We start from the raw sequence: 16,182 nt of genomic DNA on the forward strand, positions 1-16,182 counted from the left end.
TAATATTAAGAGCTATGTTAGCAGGGTGTTGTGAATCTAGAAATACTTGTGTTGAAGTTAGTGATTCCCGTAGCATGCACGTATGGTGAACAACTATGTTAGGAAGTCGGAGCATAATTGATCTATTGATTGTCATCCTTTGTGTTGAGGTCGGGATCGCGCGATGGTTAACACCTACCAATCCTTCCCCTAGGAGTATGCATTTAGCACTCTGTTTCGATTACTAATAAAAATTCCGCAACAAGTATGTGAGTTCTTCATGACCAATGTGAGTCCATGGTATAGATGCACTTTCACCTTCCACCATTGCTAGCCTCTCTAGTGTCGCGCAATTCTCGCCGGTGCACAAACCCACCATATGCCTTCCTCAAAACAGCCACCATACCTACCTATTATGTCATTTTCATAGCCATTCCGAGATATATTGCCATGCAATTCCCACCGTTTCGTCTTATGACTTGTGCCGTCACTCTCATATTGCCATTGCATGATCATAAGATAGCTAGCGAGATGTTTCAACATCATACGCCATGCTAGATCGTTGCACATCCCGGTACACTGCCGGAGGCATTTCCTATAGAGTCATCATCATTTTGAGCTGTGAGTAAATAAAAGTGTGATGATCATCATTATTAGAGCATTGTCCCATGTGAGGAAACAAAAAAGATAGGCCAAAGAGCCCAAAAATAAAAAAAAGGGGAAAAGAAAAAAAGAGGCATAAGAGCCCAAATAAAAAAAAAGAGAAAAGAGAGAAAAATAGAGAAGGGACAATGCTACTATCTTTTTCCGCACTTGTGCTCCATAATAAGCACCATGTTCTTCATGATTGAGAGCTTCTTGCTTTGTCACTACCAAATGCTAGTGGGAATCTTCATTATATAACTTGGCTTGTATATTCCAGTGATGGGCTTCCTCAAAATTTCCCTAGGTCTTCTTGAGCAAGCAAGTTGGATGCACCCCCACTAGTGTTTCCTTTGAGCTTTCACATACTTGTAGCTCTAGTGCATCTCTTGTATGGCAATCCCTACTCATTCACATTGATATCTATTAATGGGCATCTCCATAGCCTTTTGATACGCCGAGTCAATGCGTCCATATCCTCCTTTTTGTCTCACAACCACCACCACACTCTATTCCACCTATAGTGCTATATCCATGGCTCACGCTCATGTATTGCGTGATAGTTATAAAAAGTTTGAGAAAGTAAGAGTGCGAAAACAATTACTTGGCCAATTGAGAAAGTAAGATTGTGTGATCACAAAATTATTTTTAATTCCTATCCAGAAAGTGCTTTTTAGTTGATTCTTTTTGCCGCTGATTGATATGCAAATTGCCCTAATTTTCATAAGTTTTTCAGAATTTTTGGGATAGCAGAGGTATACGAAATATACAGACTACTACAAACTGTTCTGTTTTTGACAGATTCTGTTTTTTGTTGTGTTGATTGCTTATTTTGATGAAGCTATGGTTATTATTGGGGGGTACGAGCCATGGAGAAGTGAGAATACAGTAATATAACATCAATCTAAAGGGAAATTAAGTTTACTACAATACCTAAAGAGTTGGTGGTTTGTTTTCTTATGCTAATGATATACAAGTTTTTGTTTAAAGTTTTGTGTTGTGAAGTTTTCAAGTTTTGGGTGATGTTCTTATGGACAATGGAATAAAGAGTGGAAAGAGCCTAAGCTTGGGGATGCGTGATACGTCTCCAACGTATCTATAATTTTTGATGGTTTCATGCTATTATCTTGTCAGACTTTGGATGTTTTGCATGCCTTATTTATATTTTTTGGGACTAACTTATTAACTCAGTGCCAAGTGCCAGTTCCTGTTTTTTCCATGTTTTTGACCCCTTTCAGATGAGATTTTGAAACGGAGTCCAAACGGAATAAAATCCCCGAAAAGAATTTTTCCGTAATGGAAGAAGATCACGAGGCTTGAGAGCCAATGCATTGGGCCCCCAGGGGCCCCACAAGCCCTCACACCGTGGCCAGGGGGAGGCCGCGGCCCAAAGGCTTGTGGGCCCCATGGACGCCCTTTGCCCTAGGGGTTGCGTCTATATATTCCCTAAAAATCCCAAAAAAACCAGGAGATCATCGAAAGTACTTTTCCGCCGCCGCAAGCTTCTGTCTCCGCAAGTTCCATCCGGGGCACGTTCTCGTGCCTTGTCGGAGGGGGATTCACACACGTAGGGCTTATTCATCAACATCATGACCTCTCCGATGATGCATGAGTAGTTTACCATAGGCCTACAGGTCCATAGCTAGTAACTAGATGGCTTCTTCTCTCTCTTGGATCTTCAATACAAAGTTCTCCATGATCTTCATGGAGATCTATACGATGTAATCTTCTTTTGCGGTGTGTTTGTCGAGATCCGATGAATTGTGGATTTATGATCAGATTATCTATGAATCTTATTTGAGTTTTTCTGATCTCTCTTATGAATTATTTTATATCCTTGTAATTCTCTTCGAGTTGTGGGTTTTGTTTGGCCAACTAGATCTTTGATTCTTGAAATGGGAGAAGTGCTTGGCTTTGGGTTCATACTGTGCGGTGACCTCACCTAGTGACAGAAGGGGTAGCGAGGCACGCATCGTGTTTTTGCCATCAAGGGTAAAAAGATGGGGTTTTCATCATTGGTTTGACATTATCCCTCTACATCATGTCATCTTGCTCAAGGCGTTACTCTGTTCGTCATGAACTCAATACACTAGATGCATGCTGGATAGCGGTCGATGTGTGGAGTAATAGTAGTAGATGCAGAAAGTATCGGTCTACTTGTCTCGGACGTGATGCCTATATGTATGATCATTGCCTTAGATATCTTCATGACTTTGCACGGTTCTATCAATTGCTCGACAGTAATTTGTTCACCCACCGTGATATTTGCTATTTTGAGAGAAGCCGCTAGTAAACACTATGGCCCCCGGGTCTACTCCACACCATATTTTCAGCCTTATTCTTTTTACTTCGTTGCACTTTCCTCCTTCGGATCTCACTTTGCAAACAATCTTGAAGGGATTGACAACCCCTTTGAAGTGTTGGGTGCAAGCTTGTTTGTGTTTGCGCAGGTACTCTGGACTTGACGAGACCCTCCTTCTGGATCGATACCTTGGTTCTCAAACTTAGGGAAATACTTACTGCTCCTGTGCTGCATCACCCTTTCCTCTTCAAGGGAAAAACCAATGCAAGCCCAGTCGCCGTCAACGTGTCAATTTCTGGCGTTGGTGTCTGTGGGATAGCAATGCCCAAGTAATCCCAAGCCAAGTTCAACGACACAAAAAATCTAAAGCTTGGGGATGCCCCGGGAAGGCATCCCCTCTTTCGTCTTCAATCCATCGGTAACATTAGTTGGAGCTATACTTTTATTTACCACATGATATGTGTTTTGCTTGGAGCGTCGGGTATTATAGGAGTCTTTGCTTTTTGTTTTATCACAATGATCCTTGTTGCACACCTTTTGAGAGGGACATGCACTCATCGTGAATTTGTTAGAATACTCAATGAGCTTCACTTATATCTTTTGAGTTAGGCACTTTAGCTCGCATGTGCTTGACTTATATGTTTTGAGCTAGATAATTTTGGTCCCATGAGCTTCACTTATATTTTTTGAGCTAGATAATTTTGCTCTAGTGGTTCACTTAAATCTTTGTAGAGCACGGCGGTGTCATATTTTGTAGAAACAAAAACTCTCGATCTTCACTTATATCATTTTGAGAGCGCTCTCTCTAAGTAACTTGGTAATTGGCGTGTGTTATGAAATTAGTCCAAAATATGATAGGCATCCGAAGAGGATATAGTAAAAACTTTCATATTCAAGTGCATTGATTAGTAAGAGAACTTTGATTCCTCACAATTAGTTTTGAGATATGGATATGGTAATATTAGAGTTATGATAGTAGGGTGTTGTGAATCTAGAAATACTTGTGTTGAGGTTAGTTATTCCTGTAGTATGCACGTATGGTGAACCGCTATGTTAGGAAGTCGGAGCATAATTGATTTATTGATTGTCATCCTTTGTGTGGTGGTCGGGATCGCGCGATGGTTAACTCCTACCAACCCTTCCCCTAGGAGTAAGCGTTTAGCACTTTGTTTCGATTACTAATAAAACTTTCGCAATAAGTATATGAGTTCTTCATGACTAATGTGAGTCCATGGTAGAGATGCATGATACGTCTCCATCGTATCTACTTTTCCAAACTCTTTTGCCCATGTTTTGGACTCTAATTTGCATGATTTGAAGGGAACTAACCCGGACTGACGCTGTATTCAGCAGAATTGCCATGGTGTTGTTTTTGCGCAGAAATAAAAGTTCTCGGGATGACTTGGAAATTTACGAGGATTTTTTGTGGAATGTATAAAAAATACTGGCGCAAGAATTACATGGAGGGACGGAGCCAAGAGCCCACAAGCCCACGAGGCGCCCCCCCCCCTGGCGGCGCCTGGCACGCTTGTGAGGCCCTCGTGGCTCCGTCGCCTCCAACTTCAGCTCTATTTAGTCTCTCTCGCCCAGAAAAAATTAGGAGACAAGAGTTCATCGCGTTTTACGACACGGAGCCGCCGCCACCACCTGTTCTTCCTATGGAGGGCAGATCTGGAGTCCGTTCTGGGCTCCGGAGATGGGAAATCGACGTTGCCGTCATCATCAACCATCCTTCATCGCCAATTCCATGATGCTCTTCACCGTTTGTGAGTAATCTCATCATAGGCTTGCTGGACGGTGATGGGTTGGATGAGATCTATCATGTAATCGAGTTATTTTTGATGGGGTTTGATCCCTACTATCCACTATTTTCTGAGATTGATGTTGCTACTACTTTGCTATGCTTAATGCTTGTCACTAGGGCCCGAGTGCCATGATTTCAGATCTGAACCTATTATGTTTTCATCAATATATGTGTGTTCTTGATCCTATCTTGCAAGTTGTAGTCACCTACTATGTGTTATGACCCGGCAACCCCGGAGTGACAATAGCCGGAACCACTCCCGGAGATGACCATAGTATGAGGAGTTCATGTATTCACTAAGTGCTAATGCTTTGTTACGGTTCTCTATTAAAAGGAGACCTTAATATCCCTTAGTTTCCATTAGGACCCTGCTGCCACGGGAGGGATGGACAATAGATGTCATGCAAGTTCTTTTCCATAAGCATGTATGACTATATACGGAATACATGCCTAAATTACATTGACGAACTGGAGCTAGTTACAAATCTCCCCATGTTATAACTGATACATGATGAATGTCATCCGGCATAATTATCCATCACCAATCCAATGCCTACGAGTCTTTTCCTAATGGTCCTTTCTACGTTACTTTACAGCTACTGATGTCACTGCTCCTACTGTTACCGCTACTGCTGTCACTGCTGCTACTGTTACCATTGCTACCATTGCTATCACACTACTTTGCTACTGAAACTTTGCTACAGATACTAAGTCTTTCAGGTGTGGTTGAATTGACAACTCAACTGCTAATACTCGAGAATATTCTTTGGCTTCCCCTTGTGTCGAATCAACAAATTTGGGTTGAATACTCTACCCTCGAAAACTGTTGCAATCCCCTATACTTGTGGGTTATCAATGCACTCTCACCCTTCCACCATTGCTAGCCTCTCTAGGCATCTTTCGCCGGTGCACAAAACCACCATATACCTTCCTCAAAACAGCCACCATAACTACCTATTATGGCATTTTCATAGCCATTCCGAGATATATTGCCATGCAACTTCCACTTTTCCGTCTCATGACATGTGTCATCACTTTCATATTGGCATTGCATGATCGCAAGATAGCTAGACAGATGTTTCAACGTCATACGCTAAGCTAGATCGTTGCACATCCCGGTACACTGCCGGAGGCATTTCATCTAGAGTCATTATTCTTCTAAGTATCGAGTTGTAAGTAAATAAAAGTGTGTTGATCATCATTATTGGAGCATTGTCCCATGTGAGCAAATAAAAAAAGAGGCCAAAGATGCCCACCAAAAAGAAGGAAAATAAAATGAAATGAAAAAAGAGGCCAAAGAACCCATACAAAAAAATGAGAGAAAAAGAGAGGAGGGACAATGCTACTATCTTTTTCCACACTTGTGCTTCAAAATAGCACCATGTTCTTCATGATAGAGAGTCTCTTGTTTTGTCACTTTCGTATACTAGTGGGAATTTTCATTATATAACTTGGATTGTATATTCCAATGATGGGCTTCCTCAAAATTGCCCCTAGGTCTTCGTGAGCAAGCAAGTTGGGTGCACACCCACTAGTTTTTATTTTTGAGCTTTCATACACTTATAGCTCTAGTGCATCCATTGCATGGCTATCCCTACTCATTCACATTGATATCTATTGATGGGCATCTCCACAGCCCGTTGATGCGCCGAGTCGATGTGACCATCTCCTCCTTTTTGCCTCACAACATCCACCACACTCTATTCCACCTATAGTGCCATATCCATGGCTCACGCTCATGTATTGCGTGAGAGTTGAAAAAGTTTGAGAAAGTAAGAGTGCGAAAACAATTACTTGTCCAATACCGGGGTTGTGCATGATTTAAATTATTTGTGTGGGGATGATGGAGCATAGCCATACTATATGATTTTGCAGGGATAACTTTCTTTGGCCTTGTGATTTCAAAAGTTCATGATTACTTTACTAGTGAAGTATTATTGTTTTCATGTCAATATTAAACTATTGTTTTGAATATTATGTATTTGAACATTCATGCCACATTAAAGAAGTTACAAAGAACAAATATGTTAGGTAGCATTCCACATCAAAAATTCAGCTTTATCACTTCCCTACTCGAGGACGAGTAGGAGTTAAGGTTGGGGACGCTTGATATGTCTCCAACGTATCTATAATTTTTGATTGTTCCATGCTATTATATTATCAACTTGGGATGTTTTATATGCTATTTTATATCATATTTGGGACTAACCTATTAACTCAGTACCCAGTGCTAGTTTCTGTTTTTTCCGTGTTTTTGACCTTTTTCAGATAAGAATATTAAACGGAGTCCAAACGGAATAAAACCTTCGGGATGATTTTTCCATAACAGAAGAGATCCAGAAGACTTGAGAACCAAGGCATAGGTTCACGGAGGAGGCCACAAGCCCTCTAGGCGAACCCCAAGGGGGCGCGCCTAGCAGGCTCGTGGGCCCCCCGTGCCTCCTTTGCCCTACCTCTTTTTCCTATAAATACTCTAAAATCCCCAAACCAACAGAGATAGCCACGAAAATACTTTTCCGCCGATGCAAGCTTCTGTTTCCGCGAGATCCCATCTGGGGACCGTTCTGGTGCCCTGTCGGAGGGGGATTCTGACACGGAGGGCTTCTTCATCAACACCATCGCCTGTCCGATGATGGGTGAGTAGTTCACCACAGACCTTCGGGTCCATATCTAGTAGATAGATGGCTTCTTCTCTCTCTTAGATCTTCAATACAAAGTTCTTCATGATCATCATGGAGACCTATCCGATGTAACTTTCTTTTGTGGTGTGCTTGTCGAGATCCGATGAATTGTGGATTTATAATCAGATTATCTATGAATATTATTTGAGTCTCCTCTGATTTCTTATATGCATGATTTCCTATCCTGGTAATTCTCTTCGAGTTATGGGTTTTGTTTGGCCAACTTGATCTATAATTCTTGCAATGGGAGAAGTGCTTGGTTTTGGGTTCATACCGTGCGGTGCCCTCACCTAGTAACATAAGGGGTAGGGAGGCACACATCGTGTTGTTTCCATCAAGGGTGAAAAGATGGGGTTTATATCATATTGCATGAATTTATCCCTCTACATCGTGTCATCTTGCTTAAGGCGTTACTCTATTTGTTATGAACTTAATACACTAGATGCATGCTAGATAGCGGTCGATGTGTGGAGTAATAGTAGTAGATGCAGAAAGTATCGGTCTACTTGTCTCGGACGTGATGCCTATATGTATGATCATTGCCTTAGATATCGTCATGACCTTGCGCAATTCTATCAATTGCTCGACAGTAATTCATTCACCCACCGTAATACTTGCTATCATGAGAGAAGCCTCTAGTGAACACTATGGCCCCCGGGTCTATTTTACACATTATATATTCACATCTACATACAACAATACCAAAAGTACCTTGCTGCACTTTTATTTATTTATTTATATTTACCTATTATACCTATCAGATCTCACTTTGCAAGTAACCGTAAAGTGATTGACAACACCTTTATCGCGTTGGGTGCAAGTTTGTTTGTCTTTGCGCAGGTGCCTTGGTGCCTCATCTTGATACTCCTACTGGATTGATACCTTGGTTCTCAAACTGAGGGAAATACTTATCTCTACATTGCTGCATCACCCTTTCCTCTTCAATGGAAAAACCAATGCAAGCTCAAGAAGTAGCTGGGGCGTGCAAAGCCAAGGAGAGTCCCCAAGCGCACATTAGCGTCCAACCACTACCGCCCACGAGCTACAGGACAAGCTGTCCTGTCACAACATCGTTACTCCATACCAACAGACTGGTCAGAATGCCAACTTGTGTCCAAGGCAATCTTTGGGTCGGGAAAAGATGTCTAGCATGTGAGGCACGCATGCAGGAGAGTACTGGAGAGGTTTGAGAGGATAAGGGGTGGGGTAGAAGGGGTTTCTACTAGAAGTAACTTTCCTGCAACAAACTAGGGATCATTAAAAAGGGGTTTTACTAGAGGGAATTGGTGGTGAAACCTTGTCTAGAGGTCTTAGGTATGCAAGGATTACAAACATACCAAAGTTCAGCCTTAGGAGATAAGTGTAGCTAGAGCTTGTAGTTCAATGTTACATTTGCTGCCAAATCTTAGGTTTAGACGAACTTCTCATATTTCCCATTTGAGCCTGGCATTTGTGGCTGTGGCAAGATGCATTAGCACACTAGAGGTGTTGTGGAAAATTTTGAGGGCATTGGCATGAACAAAAATAATGAAAGAGGGGTAAAAGAGATGCTGTCAAGGTAATAAGAGAGGGTAAGTGAGGTAGTTACCACCCCCTCCCAATAATTGATCTAAGGCTATGGTGCAATTACTCGAGGTAAAACAAGGTTAGAATATAGTGTGGTAAAAATTTGGAGGCAAGGGGATCTTTTTGGGTCAACTTTGCTTGTCCACAAGCTTGTGGCTCAAGGTGTTTGATGTTGTCCTAGGGCAGCTAGGGATATCTAATGGCCCTGATATTTACCAAGGGTAAATGGTAACACCATTTAGCCCTCATCACCAATTTTGAGATTATATGGTGAAAGTTGACAATGTAAGCTTAATAAACACTAGAAATGGGAAGAAATGGTTTTCTCTAGATAAATTCATGCAAATTAATTCCCCATAATGCACCACTTGATGTGGTGGAATTATTTGAGTATTAGAGCATGCCCAGAATTTTTGGGATCCATTGGAGAAACTTGCCAATGCAAATATTCGCAATTCTAGAAAGCAACACAAGTGGTCTTGAGGGTCTTTCGACAAGTTCGTCTAATCTCCTTGAAGCACCACTTGGTCTGGATGCATTATTAGGGTATTAGAACATGTCACAAAATTTGAGCACAAAAGGAGAAACTTGGCAATGTAGAGTTCCTAAAGTTTTGTTCTGGATAAAGAGGGTTTTAGAATATTTTGGTGAATCAAATCAACTTGGATTGAGATGAAACTTAACAAGATCATCACGTATATAATGTGTGGCATGCTAGAATTTTACTGGCATTTATTGAGAATATTTCTTATAGAAATATTTGAAAAGCTTGAAATAGGTAGAAAGGGTTTTCGAGGGTTTTGTCCATTATTTTAAACATGACCATGTTTTGAAACTATTATATATGGACTATATATATCTCCACTCAGTTTCTCTAAAGTTTCTCAAATATTTTGGAAGCAAGAAAATAAATGTTTCTTGATAAAAGACCATTTATGGCCTCATAAAAGGTATTTAAATAAAATAGGAAAATAACTTCTAAAATAATAATTTTGTGGTTTTGTGAAGCCATTTTGATAATAGGATTTAAATAAAATATTTGGGGCAAAGAAACTTCCCTAATGTGAGGACTTTTAGTACAAACTTCAATTCACAAGGTTTTGGAAAGCTAAATCAAAAAAATTCTTTTTGGTTAATACAATATTTTCTAAAAATAGTTTTAGTTCCGTTAAACATGTTATGGTCGCTGGGCAAAGACTTGGCGCAAGGAGGTGAGTCTAGGCATTAGGAGGAAGTTTGTGATTATAAACACAATTAATCAAACAAGCAAGCAATCACAATCAAGTCAAGCATCACAAGCACACACAAAAGTAATAATTGGTCCTAAATTTTGAGCCATGTTAACTAAGAAAACTAAGGCAAAACACATGGTGTGATAGACCTACCCCCCTTACAAGAATCCCGTCCCCAATATTCCTAGGCTAGGCGTCGAAAAGAGTACAGTCATTCAGGTGTAAGGTAGTCTTCACGTTCCCACGTTGCGCCTTCTTTGATGTGATTGCTCCAATGGACCTTGAAGTGCTTGATTATACATCTTCGAATGCTTCTCTTGGTTCTGTCTTAGGGTGAGCGAGGTTTGGGCAAGGGTCTGGTTTTCGTGCGTATTCCAAAGTCAAAATACATACCAAAGAAGTGTTTCTGTGTGCTGGTCCGTGATTGCTCATGTTGGTTAGTAACACCTAGATGTCTCATGCTAGACTAGAAGGGTCAAGGTCTTCATATATCTCCTCATCGATGGGGAAGTCCTCGACTCCCTTAAAGCAGGCAAACTACGATCACGGGTGGTCTTTATCCTCGAGAGTGTTGAAGTTTGCCAACGTAGGCTTCTCGTCGAGATCTTCTGCTTGAGTAAGTCTTCCACGTATGTTCTTCATTCATCTTCGGACATTTTTCTTCATCGTCACAGATGCATGTCTCCGACATGTCTTCAGAGGTTTGGTATTTTAGCCTCTTCATAGCTTCTTGTGAAAAGGTTTGTGTTGGGCCTCGTCCATAAGTCCAAGTTTTAAAGGCTAGGTGTTAGAACGGGTTCTACCACCTAGGAAGGTTCTTGAGGGATGTTCCTAGATGAGCTAGCTATAGGAAAGTATAGACTAGCCATCTAACCTCTAAGGTCTATGCCTTGGCAAGCGGGGTGAATATTCTTTGATAGGGGTTTCACCATGGTCCAGTCATGCTCCATGTGCCTGATTGGACAAAAAGGTGCTCTTTATTTCCCTTGGTTTCCGAAGGCTTCATTGTGCTTGAACGTCAATGCTTCTTGACATAGTTGATCTAGCCGACAGAGAAATGGTGGTTGAATTCAATTGCTTCTTCTTCTCCATCATCGTGGCTTTTCAGTCGTAGTGTTTCTTCACCTTGCATGGGTAGGATTGTCTTCTGCTTCTTGGAGGGTGCTTCGAGGAGTCCACATCCTCAAGGTAAAATCTTACACTTGAGAAGAATGGAAATTGGAGTTTCTGAGGGCTTATCCAAACATAAGTAAGGTGTTCCTTCTCTTATAGGGTAAATAAGTATGTCATCCATGAGGATGACAATGTATTTTCCCAATCATCAAACAAGCACTTTGGTCATGGGATATGTGAGAGGAGCGGGCATTTGTTCAGGATGGTCACTTCTGCAGGGGTTTGTGGTCCAACATAATCTAGTCCTTAATGTCCACGTTCCTCATGGACATGGTTGGTGGTGGTCCGAGCGGATTATTGGCCATAGTATAATGACTTAGAGCCAAGACCTATGGTCATAGTCCAACCATATTATGGCTTGATAAATCTTCGATGTTTCAAGTAACTTAGGATGTGATTGAACATCTATCATCCTATCCTTGAGCACATTTCTTAGATGCCAATAGCCCTACCTATTGATCCAACATAGTCATCCTATAATATCCAATGTACCATGAGTCAACTCTAACATCACTTATGTTATTCACCTCCATGGTTTGGGAGAAGGACTAAACCAAAATATCATAAGTCTACTTAGTTAAATTACTTATATCCCTATGTAATAATCCGTGGGAAAACTTACAAGCTTTTAAGATTGATTAAGATACTACAAATCCAAGCGCTCAGGTGAGTTATCCAGGGTCTAATGTACTGCATTTCTATGCTAAGGAAACACGTAGTATATCAATCCAAGATCTTGTTTCCTTCCTACTAATCCAATCAAGTTGGTTCACCAATCCCGTCAATCATTACATGACACATCATTCCTACAAATCCAATATCTATGTGGTTGTACATAATCACCTAGAGTTCCTATAGTCCACAAATCATTGCAGGGATTCTATCACAGTATATCTACCAACTTCCAATATCATGACCAACTAAACTCCAATGACAATCTTATATAGATTCTTAAATCAATCGTGACATCATCCAGTTACTTTTACTTTGTCATCCACCGGAAAACAAGGTATCATGATCAAGATCATCGGACTCAATCCAATTTACTTTGAACCACGTGGTCTCATTTATCATCGATACTTTTTAAAATTACCTATTTAAATCCAAAACTCATGTCCAACTAGATCCTACTTGTCACTCCAAGTCATTATTGTAACATAATCAATTTACAACTATTGCTTGGCATAGTCAGTTGACCATACTACCAAGAGCTTAACTCATGATCATATTTGTCCTACTAAATCCAAATTACTCTAGGGATATGTAGGTTACGCTACTTTATCAACTTTTTCCACCAAGTTCAACTACCAACATAAGGGTCTTACAATCCACCAACAGAGTCTAGCTACATCCGCGAGACACATAATGTAGTGACCTCAAATCATTGTCTGCAATTCGTATATCCTTGGAACGATCCTCCCTGTGGCATCAAGATCCTGTTTCTAGATCAAGAATGAAGAGATGTTTGTTCACTATAATCACCAGTTCCATAATGAACCCAGTGCTAAGCAGGGGTTGTTGAAGCTCAACGGGTGCTCTGGCAATTTCTTGTATTAAACATGTTTTTCAGAGGTTTGACCAAGGGAAGCTTGTGAGATCTAGGTTGTTCTAGGGAGGGCTTCTATTCTTGAGGGAAAGCATAGCTCTACGGGATTGCGTCTAGTTGAGTATGTTGTAGTCTACGTCTTCAGTGCTAGTTGTATGTCGAGGTGGATCCTTGGTGCATCTTGTGTTGCTAGTCTTCAGTTGTCGAGAAAGGTGAGAGAGAAAAAAGTAGCATAGAGGGGAGTGCCTAAGGGGTGGTATAGTGCAAGTGCAATCAAACAAGTGCTGAAAGGACAAACACAACATCAGGATGAGGCAGGTGATATAGTCGCGTACTTATTGCATGGGGCAAAAGTGCGACTTATATCAAGGCACAAACAAGCAAAACAAGCAACACCCAATATTGTTCCATTCAAACCATCACACGGACTCGACTTCGCATTGGGGATACACGACTCATCCTACCCTAGGGGTTCTCGGACTCAATAGTCATCCTCAGTTCGTTTCTTGTTGGGGAGTGTGCCGAGTCTTCTGTTGTCTTTGTAATCCTGTCGATGTCTTCTTGTCTTCCAAGGCATTGAGTGTTCCAAGTGGAGAATGCTTTATGCAATGATATGGACAAGGCATGATAGAGTTCCAACATGTATCTTATGTTGATGACAATGTCGAGACCAAGAGCGGGTGATGAAGAGAACCGTTTTCCTGCTCACTATGGTGAGACGGACCAAATGGCGAGGTTCTCATCCACCGGTGGTTGTCGACACAACAACGATAAGGACACGGTTGCTCTATTAGCGATGCATATCATGACCTTGCATATCTTACGTTGTGATCATCGTAGGACAATGTTGCTTCACTCTCGGGTAGTGTCAAGGGTGTCACCATTCTGAGTCCTAAAGTCCTCACTCCTTGAGAAGGTATCTTCTATCGGTCTCTTCTTGTCGTAACATTGTCAACCTTGTCTTCCAAATTTGTGGGTGATCGTTTGTCAAGGCTACTTCCTTTCAAGTTTCCGACGAGGATTTCAAGGAATCCAGTGGTTAGGGGCATAAGGGTGCTAGCGACCGTGTGCAAGTTTGAAAAAGCACATGATGAGAGTCACAAGAGTAAGGGTGGGAGTGCTATGGCAAAAACCTTTGCTTCCTTTGGAAATTTAAAAGAGGTGAGAAATATAGAGGTTTTGTAAGTGACTCTGAAGGGTCTAGAGAAATAGTTTGTCCTAACTAACGTCCATGCTAACAAAGGGCTTCCTACAGTTAGGATGGCTCTGATACCAGCTCTGTGTGGACCCCGACTCAAAAGTCGTGATCACTGAATGTACGTGACATTGATCCGAGAGATCAATTCTCACTGAAAACACAGAAACTGAATAGCAAGAGTATTATGTCCATTACGTACCGTTTTATTCAAATATGGCCTTCATGGCCAAGTCTTCATATATTTGCAGTGGAAAATCTTCAATGATAGTGTGAACTCATGCCATCTGCCTTAACCCTACAGGCATTCTAACTAGGAAGCGTCCTAGATCGCACGTACATCACCAAGGTATCCTTCATCATATCTTGTTCTCTCACGCCTGGTCAATGAAATAACTTGTGGCAAGCCAATGAGTACTTTGAATGTATTCCCAAACAACCCATGTTTAGAAGAAGGCAATAACGATGCATGATGTAACACTGATGGGTAAGTTGTAGAAAGCTAGTTTTGAGTGCAATGTCGTGATAAATCAACTGGTAAGAGCATGCATCAAAAGGTTGCATATATCCATACGAACAAGTTATAGATATCCTCATGTCAAGTCATGTGACTTAACTCAAGTATCATATTTCTCACACTACCATCTTTCTCACAAACACACACTTGGTTTATGCAAAAATAGACATAGTCTAAGTAGGTCCACCCAACTGTCCTTGACCGTGGACACAACTATTCGAATAGTTTTACATTCGCCAGAGGTTGCACGCTGTACCCACAAGATTCGGGGAACTTCCGTGTCATCCAGGACTCATGGTATATTATATACCCGAGGTAAGCACCCGAACAATGCCTTTCCCCTAGCGACACTTAACAAAGAATCCACTCAATTGGTACATAGCCCTCATGATGTACATCATATGAGCCTCGCCGTAGATCGTATGATCCATTAAGGGACCAACAGTGTGCCCGGTGTCTCTGAAAACAGTCTACGATCGCCCTACCTGCCACCATCCCGTCTCGAGAGGGTGACTTGGCCCTTCCACCTCTAGTAATGCGGGCTCCGTTCTAACATCAACCAAGGTAATCAACAAAGCCCCATCCCATAAAGGGATATCATGGTCGCACATGTAAGGTTGGGATGGTCAACAAATCTTAAATATAATCCATTTTTGAAACCACTCACACAATATTCCTCCGTACTTCACTTCTTTCTCAAGTGCTTGCCAAGCTCAATACCATCTCCCTCACGTATTAGGGACATACAACGGGGTTTTCGAAAAGTCTTTGAAATCATTTCCCTTTTTGACACCATGCACATTCTCATCCCATTTGTGTAGCAACTACTTTGCTTCCTAACTACTTCCCACCCGCACAACCCTCATAGGAAGGCAGGGTCATGCCCAAGTGCAAGTATCAACAAGGAGTTTTTAGGAGACAATCCACTAAGCTGGTCACCGACTCAACATGAATCCAATGCAACAAAGTAGAGTGATACATGGCATGCAAAAAATGGTTTCTTAGACATGGTCAAAGGGCTGCCTGTTTGGTTCAGCAAAGTCTTTGAGGTATTCTTACACTTCTCCTCCTACCCCAGGCGATTCGTCCACTTCGTCAACTATCGCCGGAAACACCTACAATAAGGAACACAACAAGAAGGAAATAAAAATTCTCTATAAATAGGAATTTTTTTATTTTCTTGGACATTTCCTGTCATGAGAAAAATACCTAAGGTTTGTGCTAATGGATTTGGGTTACCAGAGATTCTTAAATGGAGGATATGGAGGGATCACTATCCCCACAAGAAGCCTACAGAAAATATTTTCTTAAAAATGAGTGGAGGCACTCATTAAATAAGGCATGATTTTAGAAACATTTAGGAAGTGGTTTCACTGGAATTGGAGTTGGGATGATTTTCTATGAGTTTAATAAGTTGGAATAAATGAAAATGGGGCTATTTATTTGGATGTGCGGAAACAATGCATGAGAAAAATGTTCACCTAAGCTAGAAAAATAGAGCATGATTTCAAAGACAACTAGGAACATGAATCACTCCATTTCGCG

This window comes from Hordeum vulgare, chromosome 7H (assembly GCF_904849725.1).
Source record: "Hordeum vulgare subsp. vulgare chromosome 7H, MorexV3_pseudomolecules_assembly, whole genome shotgun sequence".
NCBI lineage: Eukaryota > Viridiplantae > Streptophyta > Magnoliopsida > Poales > Poaceae > Hordeum > Hordeum vulgare.